The sequence below is a fragment of the Bubalus kerabau genome, chromosome 19 (assembly GCF_029407905.1).
Source record: "Bubalus kerabau isolate K-KA32 ecotype Philippines breed swamp buffalo chromosome 19, PCC_UOA_SB_1v2, whole genome shotgun sequence".
NCBI lineage: Eukaryota > Metazoa > Chordata > Mammalia > Artiodactyla > Bovidae > Bubalus > Bubalus kerabau.
This window is the reverse complement of record NC_073642.1, coordinates 66,485,351-66,494,137: the sequence shown is the minus strand read 5'-3', so window position 1 is coordinate 66,494,137 and position 8,787 is coordinate 66,485,351. Positions and strand designations below refer to the sequence as shown.

At 56.6% G+C, this 8,787-nt stretch overlaps 1 long non-coding RNA gene across 1 annotated transcript; it reads right to left on the bottom strand.

Annotated features, from left to right (window-relative positions):
* Positions 1-611: 611 nt before the first annotated feature.
* LOC129634281 (uncharacterized) lies at positions 612-6,101 on the bottom strand. Its single transcript, XR_008705511.1, has 4 exons — positions 5,628-6,101; positions 4,929-5,023; positions 2,091-2,275; positions 612-999 (listed from the first exon to the last, which is right to left on the bottom strand). It is a non-coding gene; the product is annotated as an uncharacterized LOC129634281 (long non-coding RNA).
* Between the last annotated feature and the right edge of the window lie 2,686 nt (positions 6,102-8,787).

Sequence of the window (8,787 nt, the reverse complement as noted above, 5' to 3'; positions counted from 1 at the left end):
AAAACCCTGGCAAGAGGGTGGCTGCCTGCCTCTCCTTTGCTGCAGAGCTGGGGAGAAAACCAAGCTGCCCACCTCACCCCCATGGTCCCCCCAGCCCAGACCGAGGTGGTGGGCAGAGCGCAGGCGAGAGGCTCTGGGGAAAACAGCATGAGTCACCCGCCGGCCGGAGCGTGTCCTTCCCGGCTGAGAACCGGCAGTGGCAGGTTTCATAGGTAATTATGTAATTTATGAGGCTCCCGCTCGCGGCTGCTTCTGAGTCAGCCCGGCTGTGTCGTGACCAGGCGGAGGCTGGCAGAGCGAGGCGTGGGCACCAGCTCTGCCCCTGGGCCCTGGCCTCTCTGCTCGCGGGGGCTGGCAGCGGGGCCTGGGCGAGGCGGTGGGGTGGGGGGGCGGGCGCTGTCTCAGACCTGCAGCATGTCCTTCTGTGGCCTGGTTCATGTCAGGACGTGAGCTCGCACGCATGGCAGTGGACTGCAGGAAGATGCTCTGTGGTCAGGGTGGGGATGGGGATGGCTGTAGGGAAAAAGCCCTACCAGAGGCAGAGGGTCTTTCTTTTGAAACCCCCCACTTAACAAATGCTGTCTTGGAATATACAGACACACACATGTGCATTTAGATTTTGATAACATGTATTTATTATTTAAATGGTCTGTATTTGAAGAGTATCTGAAGAGGAAGAGCAGGAATTCTTACTTCCTTCTAGCCAGCATTTTCACCTTCCAGAAGCCCCACTATCTGGTGGGACACGGCATGGTTACTGGCCTTGAGTTTGTCTCCCCTGAGTCCACAGGGTCCTCCCCAGGGTCCATGTGAAGGCCTGTCCATCTGCAGCAGGACTGGCCCCCTGGAGATCAGTCTGGGTCCTTCAAATGGTGGGGGGGCGGGGGGTGCAGGGGCCTCCCCCAGCTTCCTGGGTGCGGCAGGCAGGGTGCTGTGCATCGATCTGCTGGGGCATGGGTGCCCTCCGCCTGGTTCATCAGTGGGGACCATGGCGCAGCCCTGTGAAGCAAGAGGCAGAGGAAAGGGCTGAGACTCCAAGATGGGGTCAGAGAAAGCAGGTGGGACCCAGCGCCCCCACCACCAGCCCAGTGTCATCCCGGGGTCCCGGACAGGGCCCAGGACTCCCAGATCACAGTGCCCCCTGCCCCACTCCTGACTCTGTTTCCCTTCCTGGGCACCCACCGCCCTGGACAGAAAGCAGAGGGAGACACCGGGCCCAAGGGCCCTGGGGGTGTCAGACCAGCCTCCCCTTCCTTCTTTGCATCGCTTCTTCTCCCAACCAGGCCCCCTCCCCACTCAAGCCCTTCTTGGATTTTTCCTGGCTGAAACCTGCCACAGACACCACCACACCCGTAAAGAGATAAATAAATAAAAGAAAAACAACGTCAACTGTGAAAGGCAGTCCAAAGCTGAATGTTTTCCGGCCTGAGTTAATTACACTTTAAATTGGCATGTTTACTGATGGGGGATTTCAAGTTAGCAGAGACACCCCCTCCCCAACTGTTTGTACAGTAGAACTCCGCAGGCTGGCGGGCTCCCCCAGGCCTTGGCAGGCCCTGCTGCTCCCCTGCCAACGAGAGAGCATAACAGAAACATCTACTATTTTTGAGTGTTAGAGAAAACGAAGATATCGCAGATGGTGGAAAGCAGTATCCTGGCCGCTTTTCCTACACCCTGGACCCTGCTGCACCTTCTCGGTAGCGTCCTGCCCCGGGGAGACGAGGGAACCCGGGCTGGGGGCTTGGGGCACCCAAGTCAGGGCTCAGCCTGATCAGGGCCCCACACGCTAACTGCAGCCCTGCCCTGGGGGGGCTTCCCTCCCTTTTCCACAGCCAGAGGGCGCAGGGTTGGCCTCTCCTTGGAGCAAGGCTGTGTGAACCAGGGCAGGGTGTTCCAGGGAGGACTTAGGAGGCTCCATTCCATTCACTCACTCAACAAACACTGTTTGAAACCCAGAGGAGCTACTCTGGGTAAGGTGGTCCTGACCCTCCTAACAGTGTGGGCTCCCTGAACCCTGTATGTCCTGGGCAGACCCCACCTCTGTTCCAGGCCCAAATGGAAGTCCACTAGTGCTTCTGATGGGCACTTACCAGACCCAAAGAATGCCTCCAGGGTCAGGTCAGGCTCCTCAGCTCACAGTCAGACTTCTCTAGGCAGAAGTTCTCCTTGTGGCCAGCTCTGGCTCCGCCCTTGGCTCTTGCTTGGGGTCTACCCAAGGCTCGGCCCATGGGATGTCTACACACCAGGCACCTGCCGGGTGCCAGGTCCAGAGTGCCTGCAAAGGGCAGACATGGCCAAGAGCATGATATGGTGCCTTCCCCAGGGCTGAGTTCCCAACCAGGCACAGGGGCCCCACAGGGACCACACCAGACACAGCCCCTGCTCCCATGGAGCTTGCAGGCTTTGCAAGGAGATACCTGTTGATCAAAGACTCAGAAGACTGATATCTGACTGCAGATTGACATTCTGTATGGATCAGGCTTGGCAGATCTGGGAGGGCTTCCTGTAGGAAGTGGCATTGGAGCAGGGCCCAGGGGACTCATACTGGGCTAAATGAAAACAATACTGCAGCACTAAGGGCATGAGGTGGGCACTGAGATGCCCCAGCCCAGCCTGCACTTCCTCAGGGTCCTTCCCCACCCCAGCCTGGCACTCATTCCATCAGGTGGGGGGCAGCTTGGCTGTGCACTCATGGGCTCCTCTCCATTGCCGCCAGGATAATGTGAAAATGATGAACGAGTCTCCATCACACCCTTGCTTCTTGGCCCTTGAGCCCGTCCCTACTGTGACAAATGGCCCCTCAGCCTCTGCAGGGTCTTTTCAGAGGCCTCGACTACAGAGCCTTGGCGGCACACGGTGGAGATTTATGTCCATCTTCCCTAGATTCTTTTCAGTTTCTCTGCTTCTTCATTCCCTCAAAGAGCACGCTTTTATTTATTCATTCCACAAACGTCCTCCCCGCGCCTCCTGTGTGCTTCCTCCGGGTAATAAAGACCTGATTCAACACACTCCCTGGTTGACTACCTGCTTTGCACTGTTGTCTGAGGCCAGCTTCAGTCCACCTATTCACTGACCACCAACTATGAGCTGAGCTGACACTGCAGAGTGAGCGCCCTGGCTTCTAGAAGCTCTGTGGCAAGGCAGCAATGTCATACATCCCCACATACAACCCCTTGAGAACCAAGGTCCTGAGTTCCACCTGGGACTCCCTCTCATAGCCTTGGGGTGCTGGGTCACCCCCTGTCATCCCCCTGTCAATAAGAGGGAAACTGCCTATTTGCCAGAGATGGGTCTTGATCCCAAAGTCTGAGACCAGCCTCGGGAAAAACAGCCACGACAAAGCACTCTGTCCCCTTGGACCTCAGTTTTCTTATCCGCATGAGGATGTGAGTGGAGGGACAGAAGAGAAGGGGAATAAACTCAGGGGTCCCACTCAGCCCTGGGATTTGGAGTTGGGGGGCTTTGCATCCTCAAAGGCCCATGAGAACTGAGACCTCTGTGGGTCCCCAGGGCTGCACCAGGCGCTGACCCTGGTGACTCGGGGTGCAAGTGAGGGTTGGGGAGAGCACAGACAGGGGGAGCCGAGCCCACCCAGCAGAGCCCCGCGGCTGGTCTGAGTGTTCATTCTGACTAGATCTGTACTCACCCGGGGGCAAACAGAGCCATCAAATGCGCTCAAAGCTGCTCCTCATGGGCCCTGGGTGTTCAGATCCCCACCGTGCCCTGGGTCTCCCGATGGGGTGAGTGGCCCACCCTCTGGGCCAGGGGCGGTAGGGACTACACCCAACTGCAAATATCCCATTCCGAAAGTAACGGCACTAAATGCAGGGTGCAGGGACAACTGTGAAAAGCATGGCAAGCTGAATGTTGGGGAAAGTGAGCCTACGTCATCGCGCAAGGAGCATTTGCGGCCGTGGGGGCCCTTGCCCACACAGGCACCAGAAAGCGGTCAGCGGCCCTGAGTCTGGACCCACAGCGGGTTCACTGACACAGTGCCTGGGTGGTGGCCCCAAGTCACTGACCTTCTGGCTCCGGGGTCCACTGTGCCTGTCCTCCTGGCCTCTGTGCGGACATTTTCATTCGGTTTGTCAGATGAAAACAGGCCCTTTGTTTATTTTCTCGTCTCTTCAAACAATAGATAAACCAGTAATTTGGCTTTTAATGAAATTCTGCACCGAGCAGCACAGGGTCACCCGTCTTCGGGTCTAGAGTGACGTTGGACACCGCACGCTGCCCAGTGCCTGGTACCCTGGGCTGACACTTTGTCTCATGCATAATTCTCGAGTGGCGGCAATGTACCCAACGCTTCTCCGCGCGGCAGCCTGGGCGATGAGGGGACTCAGGCGGCCGTGCTCATTACTGCTGTGTTGCGGTGTGGAGATGGTTACATTGGAGCTATTAAATAAAGGCTAATGTTGCCTCCCATCCACCTACATACATTTAATGTATTCCAAAGATGTGTGGATGCATTAACAACAATTTTCATCTCCAAATGTCCCCATTCTCTCAGTTCCATGCATAAAATATTAGCCTCAACACTACGCTCCAGCCTGTTGCAGATGTAGTTCCCATAACACCTGGCTCTGGGTGCTGGAGAGTTGGCTAGAAAGTGGGGAGGGGGCTCAATTGGCATGTGTGGGGTTGTACTGAGGCTTATCACTCCTTTTGGGGCCCTGGGGGCACTAGAAAGTGGAAAGAAGGGCCCAGACCCAACAGCAAACCCCTGACTCTCAAATGACATCCTGCAAGGGGCAGAAAAACATGGAAAACCAAACAGCTTTTAACAAATGTGAAGAAATTCTAAAAACCAATTACCATATTCATATGCTTATCACCACATCTTTTGAGTGCCTTGGCACTTTCCTAGAGATTCACTTGATAAGGTCCCAGCCCTCAGGGAGTCGGTTAGTCAATCAACACTCACTCACCTTTTCTCTACTCTGGTCCTGGCCTGGATCCTAGGACTGGGGGCACAGCAGGAAACATGACAGAAAAAAACTCCTGCCCTGAGAAATTTTACAATCTAAGGGGGAGACAGAAAATATTAACATCCATTTAGTTTAATTTCATGTAATTTCAGATAAGCTAGGAAGACAGTATTAACAGGATGATGAAAGAGGTGGCTAGGAAGAGGTAGGGGCCAGACTGGGTGATCAGAGACAGCTTTGCCAACAAGAGACATTTCATCACCTCTGGAATCCCAAACCCCTGCTCTAGAAAGGGGGCAACAATTGGTGGGGGAAGGGGGAAGCAAGAGACTCTGCTGAGGGTCCCCAAAAAGGAGCATGAAGAGCATGCTTAGGACTCAACTCGATCAGAAAGATGGATGGACCTAAAAGGGGGATAAACCGTAAAGTGTGGCAGGCAGGGGAGGTGGGCCAGTCTGGGGGCTCTGAGACACTAGTTACTGTTTTGGAGCCCAGCATGAGGGCAGGGGGTGGCCAAAGAGGGGCTCTGGACAGGACAGAGAGAGCCAGACTGCACTCTGGAAGGTTCTCCCTGGCAAAAGGAGGAGAAGGGAGCCTGGAAGGAGACCCATGTGGGGGGTCTGTGTGGTGGTCCAGGCCAGAAAGGGTGGTTCCTCCGACAGGGTTGTGGCTGGGGGCCTGGAGAGGGAGCATGAGGACCTCATGAGAAGGAGGAGTGTCTGTAGAACTTAGAGTCCTGATGCTCCATTGGCGTGGTCACTGCTGGTCTTCCTGGAGCTGGAGCAACCCCTCTGTGCCATGGGCCAGAAGAGGAACCAATGGGGGGAAAAGCATGCCCAGAGAGGAGATGTAAGAGGTTAAGGATGTTGCTTCATGGGGGTGGGAATGATGCCCATGTCAGAAGGGGCTTCCGGTAGCTCAGGAGGCAAATAACAAATACCAAACAGCCCGAGGTCATCCTTTGGAGGCGCTCCCCAGCCCCTGCCCTGGACCCTTCCCACGCCCTGGGTGATCCTGCCTTGCGGGGTCTGGGTAGGGTCGGGGTGGGGGTGGTGGTGCCAACTTGAAGGAAGAATCGGCAGGTAAACCTAGCCCAGCACCCTGGCAGTGTGGCAGTCAGGGACTGCGGGAGCCGGGCAGGGGGTCCGCTCCGTGCTGCTCTCAGGAACCCTCCAGAATGGATGCAGCTGGAAAATGAACAAGCCGGTTGCTTGTCCTACATCAAGTCCCCAGGTCAACCTGTATGGAGGCTTCGGAATCAGCACCGGAGGTGTCCAAGGTGGGATTCGATATTGGAAAGAGGTTGACTGTATAATATTCATCGTTTAGAAAAGAGAACACCTCACAGACAACCTATTTCAAGTACCACTGAACAGGGTTGACAGCAGACAGAGGCTGCTTCCCCAGACGTCCCCGCCCCGACTTCACAGCCCCACCCACAACCCCGCCCTGACCTCAAAATCCCGCCTACAACCCCGCCCCAGCGCCCCCAACAACCCCACCCAAGGCCCCGCCCACAGATGAGTCAGCACGTGCTTGGGCCTCGAGGACACCATACACTGGTGAGTGTGCGGGAGGCATGCAAGGCGGGATTTGATACCGAAGAGAGGCCGACCGTGTATTGTGCGTCATGAAGAATGCGAACGGGCCACGGGCAGCCTCTCCTCAAGCATCAAGTGGAGCAGCACGCATGGCAGGCAGACAGGCCGGCCCTGGGGCTCTCTTCCAAGGGGGTCGTCCCTCTGCGTCTCAGGGCATTGGGATGCGAGGGGAAGCGGCCGGGACACATGCTCAGGCGCAGGCCATACACAGGGTCCGCCCCAGGCGGGAGGCCTTGCAGAGTGACGGGTGTGGGCCAGTTTGGGGGGGCCCCTGCAGGGACCTCCCTGTGATTCAGTGGCATTGGGCGTGGACAAAAGACTGAATCCGAGCCGTTCATCACACACCAAGCAAATGCTTCATGATCAGCCTCCCCGGGCAAGCCCCGCCTCCTCCCAAAGTCAGCCTGCCCTCCAGGAAACTCTTGCAGGATGAATGTGGAGCCCATGCATTCACATACCCTGGATGGGGCGGGCTTCAGGCCTGGCCCTGCGCACGAGGGGTGGGTGGTACTGAAAACAGGCCATCTGTGTTATATTCGTCATTAATAAAGCGAACTCATCACAGACAACCTCTCCTCAAGTACCCAAAGTGGGGCCTACTCCACAGACAGCAGGTGTGCACCAAGGATGCGGGCTTCCCAGGAGCCGTCCTGAGGGTGGATCAGATGCCACAGGTGAGAGGAGGCAGGGAAAGGACACAGCCAGGCACCGCCCCCCTCCCCTCAAGAACCTGGCCTCCATCTGGGCACCCTGCCCAGGCAGTGACACAGGAAGACCCCACCCCATTCTCACCCCCAGTATGGGCTTCGTCAACAAGCGTTCCTCCAAGGTGAGATTTGATACTGAGAAAAGATCAACCATGTATTATTCGAAGTCAATAAAGCGAATATAACACGGTCGATCTCCCTTCAGGTACCAGGAGAGATGCTGAGCTGAGGAGCCAGTGACTTGCCCCGGCCCGTGGGCCCTGCAGGCTGCAGTGGGTACGGACGGCTAGTGGACCAGGTGAAGTACATTAGAAACAATTACTTTCCAACTGGTCGACCATCTGTCCTGTACCCCAGAGTGGTTGCCGGTACTGACGTTCTTCCCCGAGGTGCCTCCCAGATGGCCTCTCTGATGGATTTTGATACCGAAAAGGGGTTCACCGAGCAACATTCGTCGTCCAGATGCAAAGTTGCTCGGGTAACCTCTCCCCGCGTACCATGGAGAGGCTCGGACGCGTGGACTAAGGCGGATGCTTCAAGATGGCTGAGCTTCCAGACGACCCTCCCCACTCTGGGGCAGCTTGAATGCTGCGGACATCACCCTCAGCGGGAACCCTCCCGAGTCTAAGGCCAACCCTCCCAATGCCTCCCTGGAAGGTAAGCGAGAGACCCAGGTGGGATCTTATCCTGCAGAGAGGTGCCCACACTTGGGTACAGTGCCCCAGAGGCTGCCCACGAGCATCCATGGATATCTGAGAATGCTTCTTTCCCCCAGCCATCCCACCCTTGGGCAGTCTGCAGGTGGAGCGGACCCTGACCGGAGTTAACAGAGACGAAACCCTGTGGGGCCAACTCTCCAGCCCCAGAACCCAGAGAGGGTGACTCCGGGCACCCACCCCCAACCCCCGGCACAGGGGCTCCCCTTGGAAGATGTTGCCTTTGGAAGGAGCTCAGTGAGGTGCTGTGCGTGTGCCTGACCCTGACACCCACAGCTGCGCTCTCCGAGCTCCCACCAACACTGCCTCTGGCCCACGCGGGGGGTGGGGGGAGTGCCACCCCAGCCTCCTTCAGTGGTGACTTAAAATGGAGAAACCAGGTGACCCTTTGATTAGCCTCATACACAAATCAAGTGAAACACCAAAGACAAAGGGGAGAAAGAGAGAACAGAAACAAGCAGATGAACCACAGATGACTGCTCTTCAAAACAAGGCAACTGTCATCAGAACTGCAGCCTTTCCCAGAGTTGAATATGCTCGGAATCCGCCTCCCAGTCATGGGCTGGCCCCTGAGGGTTGGGGAGCAGACGATGTATGCCACAAGCAGAGGCCGGATTCTGTGCCCACCACCCATTTTTCGAACTTTGGAGTGGGACCGACAGCAGAATCCTTTCCCTGACGTTGGCACAATTTCAGAAAACCCCATGGGTCTTGCTACGGTTGGAGCAAGAGGCCAGCCACCCAAGGTCTGTCCTAAAGAGAGAAAACATATTACGGGCAGGTGCCCTTCAGGAGTCACGGATACTGACCTGCGCTTCTGAGACTTTCCCAGGGC